The sequence below is a fragment of the Oncorhynchus clarkii genome, chromosome 9 (genome assembly GCF_045791955.1).
Source record: "Oncorhynchus clarkii lewisi isolate Uvic-CL-2024 chromosome 9, UVic_Ocla_1.0, whole genome shotgun sequence".
Lineage (NCBI taxonomy): Eukaryota > Metazoa > Chordata > Actinopteri > Salmoniformes > Salmonidae > Oncorhynchus > Oncorhynchus clarkii.
The window spans coordinates 23051527-23066971 of record NC_092155.1 but is presented as its reverse complement, the minus strand read 5'-3'; the positions used below and the strand labels follow the sequence as shown (position 1 = coordinate 23066971).

At 42.7% G+C, this 15445-nt stretch overlaps 1 protein-coding gene across 5 annotated transcripts in view; it reads right to left on the bottom strand.

Annotated features, from left to right (window-relative positions):
* LOC139416097 (receptor-type tyrosine-protein phosphatase delta-like) overlaps window positions 1-15445 on the bottom strand; it is a 602231-nt gene that overhangs the window by 186141 nt on the left and 400645 nt on the right. Inside the window, exon 1 of one of the 5 annotated variants that reach the window (XM_071164377.1) lies at window positions 14908-15288. The exons of 3 other annotated variants lie outside the window; for them this stretch is intronic. The gene's annotated coding sequence lies outside the window, so the exon portion shown is untranslated. Of the gene's footprint in view, window positions 1-14907; window positions 15289-15445 lie in introns of those variants that run through there. One more of the 5 variants, XM_071164376.1, reaches the window with a different exon arrangement.

Sequence of the window (15445 nt, the reverse complement as noted above, 5' to 3'; positions counted from 1 at the left end):
AAATGTTGATTTTTCATGGTTCTTTCTATTCCTTTTCTCATTCCCTCGGTGATGTCTACCTGTCCATCTCTATGTAACTGCTGCTGTATGTCAGTGGTTTGAGTTGTCCATCTCTTATTTACTAACTATTTCCCTCTGACACGTCTAACTGTCTATCAGAGTGAGTGGAGGTGTGTTAGGCCCTGGTTTCATCTCACTCTTTCCAGGCGTGCTTTTCTCTGTGGACAGGATTGACCAGAGATCTTCATTCTGTCTGACGAGGATGATGAAGTCTCTCTCTGAAAAACACATTTTCTCCCTTGGGCCTAGAGGCGTGCTAAATCCCCATTTTGATCACCGGCGGGCCTGTGGGATCAGTGCTTGATTACTAAATTCATCCTTGTGCCACCAGTCCCATGCGCATGCGCACGCACACACACGCCGATTTGGGCACTCACAGGGAACTGTATGTACTGGGGACTACCCACACACACAGAGAAAGAGAGGGAGAGAGACAGGGAGATGTAGACACATCTCAACTGTGACGGGCCATTTGGCTCAAGATTGCCACCGAGCATCATCTGGTTGCTAGGTTGCCATTCTGTCATCTGTGTTGGAATGAGTCAAATCCCAAATGACAGTTGCAACAAATCAAACCTATGACGTGATCTCTTTGTATTCGTCTGTGTTACATGAACATAATTCAGTGTCCGACTTCTCACAAGTTGGAATGTGGTATAACTATGTCCCATATGCATATTTCCAACAGTTACAGCACGACAGGGTCCAGTTATTAGACCGTTGAAGCCTCCTTGGAATGTTTCTTTAGACTGTGCGGACTGTTCCGGACATGCAACAAAAAGGCCGAGGCAGGTTGAGAATTAGGTGGTCGGAATTGAGTTGCATTCCTGGAATGTGTGACCTTGAACAGCACACAGCAACCTACTACCACTACTGAGGTAGTCAGTTCAAGGAGACCCGGGGTGAACATACAGTACAATGGAGATTGTTGACGCTCTGCCTTGCGTTTGCCTTCCGAACGGTAGAAATCTGCCGAGTCATCCTTTATTTCCGTCAGGGGACAAAAAATCTACAGCTATCGAGCATCACAGCATCTGGTTGTTTCTGACATCAAATGTTATCTTTGGAGCCAAATGATGTATATTATCATAATGTGTCTAGATGATCATCCCTGTGCAATATTACAGCCGGGTGTTAAATAATATCATGACCTCATTAGAAGGGTATACTGTCTCTGTGTATTTGTGACAGCTTCATTTGTTCCAGCCTGGACTACGTTTAATAGTAACCTGACCTATCATGTGCCTGTGGCTAAACTTTCCCATAGTCTAACCCCTATCATCTTATGGGGTATTTATTTTATTTTCTATATGCTCTCATCCAAACATAGTTTATATCTGACTATGTGCTTGCAGGGCTGTTATTGCTGTAGTTGACACTTCATAACCTTATTTGAGGCTGTGTTCGATTGCAGCTATACCGCTCCATATTTTTCAAACTTAGAGATGATGTTTGTGAATAAATATGTAGGTAGAGTCAAAGAATGTTTGGGATTTACCGCACAAGTTTGGCCTCCAATGCTGAACAAATAATGAATAGACTACCAGCATATAAATATGTTGGTGGGTCATCCGAGCCATATTTTTATTTGATTTGTTTTAGAGCCAACTAAATATAAACAAGGCCCTGGCTACAGAACAGTATCAACTTTCCCTGCATGATGCAACAAGTGAAACCCCTCTGACATACTTCTTAAAATATACATGAAAAGGCTACGTGTGTAGTGTCTGCTAGCACCCGGCTCACTTTGAAGATACAAACACAGCCTTCACCTGTCATCATGAATCGGATGCTAAAAATATCACAACGCAAAAGGAGAACAAAAAAGATTAGGAAGAGAAAGAGAGAGAGACCTCATACTGAGAATAGTCATAAACATTAGCGTCATCCAAACGATTCAACATGACAAACCTGAGTGGTCTATTACATATGAAATGATGGCAAAATATGCAATGGACTGACCCGTTCACCAAATACGAACACCAGCCAGAAACGAAAGTGAGACAGTATTGCCTTTATAACCAAGTCTTTCAATATAAAATTCATTTTTATTCATTTGAGAGTTGAGTACAATTTCATTTTCCCACAGGACAAACTCCTATGCCGTACGCCGGTGATAAAATTCTCCCAAACAACTCCAATCTATATTAATAGATGAATAATGACTCCAGCCACCAAACTGTCTACACTCATTAGAGCAGAACTGTAAAAGAGAGCCAGCTGCTTACCTAGGTGATCACACACACACACAGACACACACACACACACGCTCGCATAAACACACACACACATGCTCAAACACACACACACATATGCTCAAACACACTCTCTTACACACACACACACACAGACACAGACACAGACACGCACACGAACACAACCACAGGTGATGCCACTCTACCCTGGCCTCTGGCATCAGCCCCCCCCCCCCCCCCCCCCCCTCCACACACCACCCCTCCACCCTAAAAATAATATACTGTGTCTCTCTCAGTACAATTCATCTTGTAATCTGCCTTAAAGCTGCTAAGCTTCCCTTGGTCTAAATTAATTGGGAACTATAGAGGGAACAGGATCCTTGATGCCCTGGCCTGGATCAGAGAGACATGAGGCGACAAAAAAAGCATACTATCGGTCTCTCTATCCCTCTCTTTCTCTTTACCCTTCTCTGTCTTACACTCTCTCTCTCTACCTCCCTCTCTTACTCTGTTGCTCCCTCTCTCTACCTCTCTCTCCTTTTCCGTCTATCACTCCCTCTCCCTACCTCTCTCTCCATTACCATTCCCCTTCAAAATGGTGGTCATTACGTCGGACATGAAAAGTCATTTTAGTTCTGCATGGTTTCTTCAAAGCGCCTGGGCTATAATTGCGTCATGAGGAAAGAGAGAGAGAAAGAGAGTGAGAAAGAGAGAGAGAGAAAGACAGAGAGAGAGAAAGGAAGTAAGAAAAAAGGAAGAGAAAGAGAGAGAGACAGAGAAAGACAGAAACAGAGAGATAGAGAGAGAGATTGATAAAGAGATAGATAGAGCGAGACAGAGAGTGACATAGAGAGGGAAACCTAGAGACAAATGTAGAGAGGGAAACAGAGGGAGACATCGAGAGATAGATAGAAACAGACATAGAATGAGACATAGAGAGGGAAACAGAGAGATAAACATAGAGAGGGAAACCTAGAGAGAGACAGAGAGAAACATAGAGCGAGACATATAGAGATAGACATATAGAGAGACATAGAGAGGGAAACAGAGAGACAGAGATAAACATAGAGACAGAGGGAAACATTGAGAGAAACATAGAGACAGACACAGAGAAACATAGAGACAGAGGGAAACATAGAGAGAAACATAGAGACATACAGAGAGAAACATAGAGACAGATGGAAACATAGAGATGAACATAGAGAAACATAGAGAAACAGAGACAGAGGGAAACAGAGAGAAACATAGAGACAGAGGGAAACATAGAGACAGAGGGAAACATAAAGAGAAACATAGAGACAGATGGAAACATAGAGATGAACATAGAGACATACAGAGAGAAACAGAGACAGATGGAAACATAGAGATGAACATAGAGAAACATAGAGAAACAGAGACAGAGGGAAACAGAGAGAAACATAGAGACAGAGGGAAACATAGAGACAGAGGGAAACATAAAGAGAAACATAGAGACAGATGGAAACTTAGAGAGAAACATAGAGACATACAGAGAGAAACATAGAGACAGAGGAAAACATAGAGATGAACATAGAGAAACATAGAGACAGATGGAAACAGAGATGAACATAGAGAAACATAGAGACAGATGGAAACAGAGAAACATATACAGAGGGAAACAGAGAGAAACATAGAGATGAACATAGAGAAACAGAGACAGATGGAAACAGAGAGAAACATAGAGACAGAGGGAAACATAGATAGAAACATAGAGAAACATAGAGACAGACAGAGAGAAACATAGTGAAAGACAGAGAGTAACATAGTGACAGACAGAGAGAAACATAGTGACAGACAGAGAGAAACATAGTGACAGACAGAGAGAAACATAGTGACAGAGGGAAACATAGTGACAGAGGGAAACAGAGAGAAACATAGAGAAACATTGTGACAGAGGGAAACAGAGAGAAACATAGAGAAACATAGAGAGAGAGCTTTAGATGACCAGTGTGGACAGAACACATACTGTATGACACATCAGCCTTGATCTTTGGATTTTTAGAGTAGCTAAGATACCAACATGATACCAAGATGAGAATATTTGTGGATTCATGTATTGCAGGGGAAATCAGGGAACATTTTCAAATGATGAAAATCCATCACTGTTAAATGCATTCCTCAGTCGTGAAATTACTGTGGGCCTATGTCACTGCACTTTCTAATAGAACTTTCCCCATGTAGACAGCAAACAAATGAAAGACCTCGGCTAAATCATCTTAGTTCTTCAATTCCATTTGCTTCGTTTTTTTCTTCTTCTATTTCACACAAAAATATATTATTTTCCGTACAGCTGAACAAAAAGCCAAAAAGCTGAAGGGGCCACATTGGATTCTTGATATGATGTAAGAAATAACCGAACCATCTGTGGGCTTAAATGTGGCAGAAAATCAAAGAGTTGACTGCCTCAGCATGAGAAAAACAAGATCAAAACAGAAGTCCCTTTTGACAAAACCTCCTCCACTGTTGTCCATGATCACCTGTTATGTACATCTCCACAGGACCACCATTTCAGTATGTGTGTCTGTTTGTACGTGTGTCTCTACCCATGTCCGTGTCCAGACCTATGTGTGTGTGTTTACAAGGCTGTAACAATCTCTGTCCAGACTGTTTACAATCCCTGAGGGTTAAATGTAGGTTGAACTTCCCCAGTTTGAGCTAGCAACTGGTCAGACTTGGCTACTCTGATCCAAGTCTCAGTCCCTAGCACTTATCTGCTGCCACCCCTCTATCTCTCACAGCAGGTAGTGTAATTGTTCTCTGAAAAAGCCTGTCAACCATCTTGAAAGTTCTTCCAAAGCCCCCTTTATCATAACACTGTTGCTGATTGGCTCTGGGCTATAACCACAGCAGAATGCCTCAGAAACAAAATGTTTTAGCCTAGTCATTCCTTTCTGAGATATATAGAGAGAGGGGGAGAGAAAAAGAGAGGATTAAATCGAGAAAGTGAGAGCAAGAGAGAAACCAACAGAGAATATAGACTGGAGAATACGCCTTCTATGCCAAATCACTTTTTTTTCCCCTCATGCAGCAGAAACAAATTTTAAAACTGTCATACTTTAATTGAAATTCCATCACTTTTGTGGCTGCTATTGTGGAATAATTTGATAAAGCGCCTTGACATGAATGCACATAGCAGGGTGTGACTTCCATTTCTCCTGCCTTTTATTTCCCCCGTTCAGTCCGTTATTTAAATGAACCCCTGTTCTGTTCTGGCTCAAAATTACAGATAAGAGAAAAGGAGATGATAACAAGGGCATAAAGACCACCATTTTGGGTGAAACCTGGAAACGTGTCATATTAAGCTTACGTCTACCCAGATACTAAGCCATGTATCAAAGGGAAACATCATATTAGCAACCAGAACAGCTAAACTGTTTCTTTACATTTGTTTCCATTAGTTTCCAGTTGGTACTTGCTAACTGCTAACGATTGGCAGCGACTAGCATTCTGTCGAGCCAAAATGGAGCTCAGAATCCCATCCCTTTTCCATGCAGTGCTACTACAGACCCCAATTCAAAGCCATAGCAGTAGCCGCCCACCTATCTCCTCACAACTGGCTACAGACATGTGGCATGTCTGTTGAAACCTAAACCGCCACTGAAGAACAGCTGCAGAGAGAGGCAGTCGTGGGGCATTCCCTCCCATTTGTGGCACGTGGGGGGTCGCCTGATCGCCCCTATAGCTTTAAGTCTACATCCTCCCCCATGAAGCCAAAGGGAGAGACAGAGGAGAGGATCTAGAGGGTAAAATTGATTTGCTTGGTAATACTACTTAAAAGTCTAAAGAAGTGTCTTGGTTGGAGAAGTGTCTTGGTGTGTGTGTGTGTGTGTGTGTGTGTGTGTGTGTGTGTGTGTGTGTGTGTGTGTGTGTGTGTGTGTGTGTAAGTGTGTGTGTGTGTAAGTGAGCATGTACATGCGTGCCTGTGTGATGCCTGTGTGATGTCAGTGTCCATCACCTTGTCAAGTCTTCATTTTGACAGGGTGATGGATGCAAACACACATCCACACGCACACACACAAACACACACACACACACTCAAAAGTTTGGACACACCTACTCATTACAGGGTGTTTCTTTATTTTTACTGTTTTCTTCATTGTAGAATAATAGTGAAGACATCAAAACTATTAAACATTTGTTTTAAAGTTTCTTCAAGTGCAGTCGCAAAAACCATCAAGCACTATGATGAAATTGGCTCTCATGAGGACTGCCACAGGAAAGGAAGACCCAGAGTTACCTCTGCTGCAGAGGAAAGTTCATTAGAGTTAACTGCACCTCAGATTACAGCCCAAATAAATGATTCACAGAGTTCAAGAAACAGACACATCTCAACATCAACTTGAGGAGGAGACTGCGTGAATCAGGTCTTCATGGTCGAACTGCTACAAAGAAATCACTTCTAAAGGACATCAATATGAAGAAACTTGCTTGGGCCATGAAACACAAGCAATAGATATTCAAATGTTTGATTTTTGGTTCCAACCGCCGTGTCTTTGTGAGAAGCAGAGTAGGTCAACGGATTATCTCTGCATGTGTGGTTCCCACCGTGAAGCATGGAGGAGGAGGTGTGATGGTGCTTTGCTGGTGACACTGTCTGTGATTTATTTAGAATTCAAGGCACACTTAACCAGCATGGCTATCACAGTGACAAACCATCCAATCTGTTTTGCCCTTAGTGGAACTATCAGGACAATGACCGAAAACACACCTCCAGGCTGTGTAAGGGCTACTTGACCAAGAAGGAGAGTGATGGACTGCTGCATCAGATGACCTGGCCTCCACAATCACCCCACCTCAACCCAATTGAGATGGTTTGGGATGAATTGGATCACAGAGTGAAGGAAAAGCAGCCAACAAGTGCTCAGCATATGTGGGAACTCCTTCAAGACTGTTGGAAAAGCATTCCTCATGAAGCTGGTTGAGAGAATCGAATGCCAAGAGTGTGCAAAGCTGTCATCAAGGCAAAGGGTGGCTAATTTGAAGAACTTCAAATATAAAATATATTTTGATTTGTTTTACCACTTTTTTTTGGTTATGACATGATTCCATATGTGTTATTTTATAGTTTTGATGTCCACTAGACAATTGTGTGTGTGGGAGGGGGGGGGGGTAATTTGGGCCTGCTGGTACAAATAAGGTAGATTCCACCAGATGATTACAGGGAAAGACACGTCGATGGGATGATTGTTAGCAGGCCTTTTGGCACTCTGTGGCCTTCTCTCTCCAACCAGGTTGGCGCCCCATAATTGCAGCCTGTGTTTATGTATCCTTTTTATAATGTAAGTGTTGATTTTTCATTCAACAGCTCATAATGGAAGGCCACAGCCTTGGCTTGCATTCGATGAGCAGTGCTCACAGACACACAGGCACACACACGCACCAAACACAAGCACACACACCATACATTTATTACACACACACCAAACACAAGCACACACACCATACATTTATTTATTTATTTTTACTTCCCCTTCTGAAATAGGATGGTGAGTCATAGCCAATTAGATTTGGTGGGAACAATAGCAGTGTAAAACGAGAGCCCAATTCTTTGAGAGGGTACTTGGTTTTGTCTCATTCAGAGACTGAATGCTGAGTTTATACCATCTCAAGATGTTTCAATTATATTAGCTAAGTCCCTCTGCTTGGTTCACACTATGTAGGCCTAAGCCTTTAGACCACAGTGGAACATACTAAAGGCTAAGTATATTTCAAAAAGTCACTGGAAACTTGATAAACATCTTCACCTGTACACCTGGAGCACGGATCATGATGCTAACTGGTGTAAACTCCAATAACATTTGGCTATTTTCAGAATGTGGTTGCCACAATAGCAACATTTTACTAATGATGTGATACCAGGCCAAGTACCACAATACCGAGAAGTATCGCGACACCACAGGGTATCTGAGTGACTCATTACAAAATCAATGGGGACCCAGTGTCATGCTACTTTGGGAATTGTAGATTCTCCCTGACTGTCTAGTTTTATTTTGGTGATTGTTACTTCTGAAAAAGATGATCTTCTTTAAAAAAATATATATATATAACAATGAAAACATTTTACCATCATATTTTTTGGGGAGTGGCGGCTACTATTAACACTGCACTTTTTACTGTATAATAGAAAAGGATAATGCATATTTGCTCTTATCCAAAGGCCTACCTGTGATTGGCCAGGAGGAATGTAGTAAGGGATATAAACGCGTAATGATTTAAGTTTTTATTGTGACAGTAAGGGGAAAAACCACTAGGCCTTTATGAAACCATCCTACACGCTCCCTCCCTCCCTCACACGCACACACACTTACTCCCTCTTCCACACACATCCTCTTTGTCTCTCAAACACACACACTTACTCCCTCTTCCACACACATCCTCTTTGTCTCTCAAACACACACACTTACTCCCTCTTCCGCACACATCCTCTTTGTCTCTCAAACACACACACTTACTCCCTCTTCCACACACATCCTCTCTGTCTCTCAAACACACACACTTACTCCCTCTTCCACACACATCCTCTCTGTCTCTCAAACACACACACTTACTCCCTCTTCCACACACATCCTCTTTGTCTCTCAAACACACACACTTACTCCCTCTTCCACACACATCCTCTTTGTCTCTCAAACACACACACTTACTCCCTCTTCCACACACATCCTCTCTGTCTCTCAAACACACACACTTACTCCCTCTTCCACACACATCCTCTCTGTCTCTCAAACACACACACTTACTCCCTCTTTCACACACATCCTCTTTGTCTCTCAAACACACACACTTACTCCCTCTTCCACACACATCCTCTTTGTCTCTCAAACACACACACTTACTCCCTCTTCCACACACATCCTCTTTGTCTCTCAAACACACACACTTACTCCCTCTTCCACACACATCCTCTCTGTCTCTCAAACACACACACTTACTCCCTCTTCCACACACATCCTCTTTGTCTCTCAAACACACACACTTACTCCCTCTTCCACACACATCCTCTTTGTCTCTCAAACACACACACTTACTCCCTCTTCCACACACATCCTCTTTGTCTCTCAAACACACACACTTACTCCCTCTTCCACACACATCCTCTTTGTCTCTCAAACACACACACTTACTCCCTCTTCCACACACATCCTCTTTGTCTCTCAAACACACACACTCACACCACCAGTAGTGGTGCAGCAGTAACATCACTGGGGATGTTTGTGCCAGGAAAAAAATGCCATATTACAACCTATGTGTTGTGATAATTGCGTTGTTTGCTTTATAACCTGTTAATTCATATGCCTTGGCATCGTGATATGTAGGCCTAAGGCCAAGACAATAAGAAGACACAGTGCCAGAATAAATTCAACCACGTTTTGTCTGTCATCTTTTGATGAGATGTGATCGGTGAGTATCCAAATGCGCCAGGACCATTCAATGTTGAGCTTGTTCAGTTTAGCTCAAGGCTGATTGGCTATTATTTGAAACTTTTTTTTATCAAAGGTGGCTAAATGCTCACTGGCTTCCCTTGCATTCAATGCTACAGGTGGCAACAATATCATACTCTTTTTGACCAGACAGCATCAGATTGTAAGGACCGACGCCAGAGATGAGAAGCAGGTACGGGGAGTTGAACATTTCATCGGTAACAGACAGGAAACAGGACAGGAACAGCGTCAGCACACAGGTATACAAAGACAAACGACAATTAATGCTGAAGCAGGGAACAGAGAGGGGAACCAGACAGATATAGGGGAGGTAATGACAGAGGTGATTGAGTCCAGGTGAGTCCAATAATCGCTGAAGCACATGACGGGGGGGAAGGAAGGTGTGCGTAATGATGGTGGCAGGAATGCGCAGTGCTGGGGAGCCTGGCGCCCTCGAGCGCCAGGGGGGAAGAGCGGGAGCAGGCGTGACACAGATATATATATTTTTTGTATTTATTTCACCTTTATTTAACCAGGTAGGCTAGTTGAGAACAAGTTCTCATTTGCAACTGCGACCTGGCCAAGATAAAGCGTAGCAATTCGACACATACAACAACACAGAGTTACACATGGAATAAACAAAACATACAGTCAATAATACAGTAGAACAAAAGAAAACAAAAAGTCTATATACAGTGAGTGCAAATGAGGTAAGTTAAGGAAATAAATAGGCCATGGTGGCGAAGTAATTACAATATAGCAATTAAACACTGGAATGGTAGATCGGCAGAAGATGAATGTGCAGGTAGAGATACTGGGGTGCAAAGGAGCAAAATAAATAAATAAATACCAGTATGGGGATGAGGTAGGTAGATAGATGGGCTGTTTACAGATAGGCTAAGTACAGGTGCAGTGATCTGTAAAATGCTCTGACAGCTGGTGCTTAAAGCTAGTGAGGGAAATGTGAGTCTCCAGCTTCAGAGATTTTTGCAATTAATTCCAGTCATGGGCAGCAGAGAACTGGAAGGAAAGACGACCAAAGGAGGAATTGGCTTTGGGGGTGACTAGTGAGATATACCTGCTGGAGCGCGTGCTACGAGTGGGTGCTGCTATGGTGACCAGTGAGCTGAGATAAGGCGGGGCTTTACCTAGCAGAGACTTGTAGATAACCTGTAGCCAGTGGGTTTGACGACGTGTATGAAGCGAGGGCCAACCAACGAGAGCGTACAGGTCGCAATGGTGGGGAGTGTATGGGGCTTTGGTGACAAAACGGATGGCACTGTGATAGACTGCATCCAGTTTGTTGAGTAGAGTGTTGGAGGCTATTTTATAGATGACATCACCAAAGTCGAGGATCGGTAGGATGGTCAGTTTTACGAGGGTATGTTTGGCAGCATGAGTGAAGAATGCTCTATTGCGATATAGGAAGACGATTCTAGATTTAATTTTGGATTGGAGATGCTTAATGTGAGTCTGGAAGGAGAGTTTACAGTTTAACCAGAGTCAGAGCCGTCCAGAGTAGTGATGCTAGACGGGTTAGCAGGTGCGGGCAGCGATCGATTGAATAGCATGCATTTAGTTTTACTTGCGTTTAAGAGCAGTTGGAAGCCAAGAAAGGAGAGTTGTATGGCATTGAAGCTCGTCTGGGGGTTAATTAACACAGTGTCCAAGGAGGGCTACACATACAAAGACATAGGGGCGCTGTTTCGCTCACTCGGATTCTTTCTCTAGTGAGATACTTTCAGCCTCTTGCGAATTGAAGGAAAATTATGAAACACGAAATATAAATTATTTCATATCTATTTTAGTTTTTTTCTTGGTAAATCTTGTTGAATACACACCACTGCACACCACTCTCTTTCACTCTCCCTCACACACAGACACACCAAACAGAATTTAAGGAACACCAGAAAAATATATGTTTTCGCATAGAATTACAGTGATTAGCCATATGCATCCTACCTTTGAAGCATCTCTTTAAGTAGGCTATCTATCCTTTTTCTGTTTTCCCTGTGCATAGCCAAGGGGTGCCATGTTGTAAGCTAGCTAGCCAGTGGCAGTGCCACTCAAAGGCTGCATAGTCAGACTGGCTTGCTTGTTTTAACAGGCGAAATGAAAAGACATCTACGTATCCACTTTGCTGGCGCTGCGAGCCACTCCAATAATTAAACAAACCTCATCACTACCTTCACACCCCAGCTCGCAATTACGGCTAAAAAATATTGTAAAAGTGATGGAGATGCGGTTAAAGAACGGACGGAGAGAAACAGCGGAGTAGGCTAAGAACCAACTTGATCTGAAAATGTGGTCGGAGGGTGTGACGCAATTGCGAAGCCTCCTGAGGCATGCAGAGGCCAAATTGAGCTCCGTACCGCATCTTTGTGCGCCGCTCAAATGTTGCAACAATGCAGAGGGCTCCGTATAGCTCTGCATTGACATGATTGGTTGACGGTAGGTGGGAGTGGGAGGTCCTGTACAAACACAAACTCACTTCTTTCACAACAGCTCTGCTCATCCATTCTGAGCCGCTCGGCGAAGGGCACAAAGTATGAATGCCGTGACTTCTGCAGATGCCAAATCACCGTAAATGCTGCACGGCCAATGCAGACGTCGGAATTACCATGCAGCGCCTTTCATGGCTGGTTAGGGGCTGCTCTCAGCTGTCACACGTAGTATTGGACGAAGCACTCATAGCTCAGTGGGTGATACACTCTGCGCCTGCACACTTTTAGTTTTTTTCTGATCTACACGATTCACATGGATGACCTATTTGGAGATGAAACGGTGAATAGAGTCTGCATCCCTGGGGAATAGAACATTCTAGCCAGGTGAGTGTACAACAAAAACATGTCCTGGGGGGGAACGGGAACGAACAAAAATGCTCTGACTCCCCGCAAAGGGAATCTATTAACCCTTTGGCAGCAGGCTCTTCTCGTGTCAGCGGCCTGTGTACTGTATCATCATTTTCAGTCCCAGCACGAAACACACACTGCAAATGAACTAAAAGCCTCACTTTCATCGATACACAATACAGTCTTCCCCTGCAGCACTGAGTCATAGAAACTTGGTTTGTTATATGACAAACGGTTCTTCAAACACAGCCATAAATTGTTTCAAAGGACCTCACAAGGAAAGCAGCCAAGGACAGAGGCAGACAAGGTGGTTGCTTCAACCCTGCTTTCAAAACAGCAAAACTCATCTCTCACAAGAGCTCTCTTTGGGTTGAACAACTCAAATCAACTAGGCTATTCCATGTAAACGTATATTTGTTTAGTCTCCTCTTTTGAGGGAGGCTGTCGTAATGGCGAAATTAGAAAGTGAACAAGTAGCGATGGGCGCTAATTGCTGTGTGTCAAAATTGGGCGAGTGCTAATTGTTGGAGCTGGAAACTGTAAAACATAGAAGACAGGATTGGTGCTTGGGTGAGCTCTCTGAAAGTGCTTACTGCCTACAAACTGCATGGAGATTGCTCAATCACACAGCTGCTCACGTAAAGAGACGTGCGCACAAACACACACACTCATACGCACACACACAATTACAAAGCACTTACGAGACATTTTCAACACCTCACTACCCCAACCTCTCTTAATGGATTTTATTTCACTCAGAGCAACAAACTCAACACAACCCAAAACTGAGCTATAACGCAGCTGAACGGGCATGGACTGTAGAATAACCAAATGCCAAGTCATTTGCATGTACTGTTTCATACATGCACATCCTCTTTTACTCTGCCTAGAAAAGTCTCAAACACAGAAAATGTTATAAAATGATATACTGCATTAAAAAAAGAAATTATAACCAACATGTGATGACTTTCTTTAAAATATAAGAATATAATTTATCAAAAAAGATCAGCAGTAGACCAGCACACAGCATTGCAACCTTATTATTCTCAAAATAAATGTTGTCTACAACAACCATGATAGACTTGTATGATCACAACAGGAGCTTAACAACATGGAACATCTCTTGAGGGGCATTGGTAAGGCAAAGGGGAGAGAATGTAGCCTGTCTTCCTCTGGCATCACTGGCCATCTCAACCCCATTGGCCATTCTCTGCTCTGCATTCCGATGTCTTACTGTCGAGTAGAGTATGCTATGAAGGCCCCTAGCGGCTAAACTTGCTCAGCGAGCACAGGTGTTGTTCGCAAGTTTTATTGGAAAAATTGTCATGGGAAAAAAAGGTTCGCTTTCACCTGATTTAGTGATGGGCGTTTTCGCCTTTATTTGTTTGCCCTTTTCAACGCCTGTAAACTCAGGGACACAGTTCGCCCTGTCCGACAGTTAAGTTAGGACCGTTGGGAAACAAAAATGTGTTCCAAAAATAGGCGACAACATAGATAAGACGCGCGTCTCTTCCAAGTGCGAGGAATGCGGCTTTAAATCATGGCAGACTCCACAAAAATAGCTGTTTTCCAATCAAACTGTGATATCACTATCGTAATCTTAAAAGAGGACCATCGATTAATCGGAAAAAAAAAATCTGAGAAGCAAATAAAATACTTTATGGATGTTTTATGAGCCCGATCATCTATCTATTTATGAGCCCGAATGGTATTATTCTACCATAGGACTACACAATACGATAATTGGTATTATTCTACCATAGGACTACACAATACGATAATTGGTATTATTCTACCATAGGACTACACAATACGATAATTGGTATTATTCTACCATAGGACTACACAATACATTAACTGTATTTCCGTAGCCTTCTGCTGTAGAATTTACATGATCATACAGTAAACGAATACCCAGATCCTCAAAATCGTCTAGTCTACTGGAATAGTCATAAACATAATAACTCAAATACATATTGTTATCCTGTTCTAAATGTGCATGTATATTGAGTAATTTAATTCAATGGGACGCTCTCGTCCTTCACAAAAAAAGGCACTGGTCTATCAGTCAATTCCATCTCAATTAACTGCAGTCTTCCTTTCCACTTTACAGGCCTACATAATAAAAACAACAAACTTATCGGTAAGTATAACTCACGAAATGCCTTAGCAAAGACATAGTTTGGTGCTCCAATATATTTGACAAAAAACAAATACAACAAATCAATCGCATCTCAACACGCACCACACTATTTGAAAGACTTGTGTTGTGGCGACGACTTCAATCCGCTCACACTGTGCGTGAGAAGTCATACATCTACAAATTTGCCAATTTGAATGGTCATTTCCATAGAAGCTTACCTTATCATATTTTCATTCAGTCTTTGAACTCGGTCTCCAGTTGTATCAGAATAGTCGCGAATTACATCCAGAATGATAGCAGTATTAGATAAATAATCCGTCTGTACTTCTATATACGCTTCGCTTCCAGTCTGTCCGCTCTTATTTCGCCTCTTTTCCTTGACTTTGTTTTTTTACTCTTTAAATTAATCTTCCTCAAAGCAAGAGGCAAACCACAACAGCGAGCGTATGGACCAGAACGTCCAGCGATGAAAACGTGGTATATTTCCCGTCGTTGTGCGCCTTAGGTATTCATTATTCTGTGTCGAGACTGTAGTTCTGTGTGTGCCGTGCAGCAGGGACGCGTTCTCGTTCTCTCTTGCCGACACTCATACACAGACTGCCCGACTCAGGCACAGAAACGGAGAGGGGATGGAACGGTGACGTCACTCAACAGGAACAACTAACTCCCGGGATCAACTTTCTCCCCTTCAGTCGACCAAAGTAATGCTGACGTTTTGACACCATGACACTTAACAGTTTTGAGGGAAACATTTGT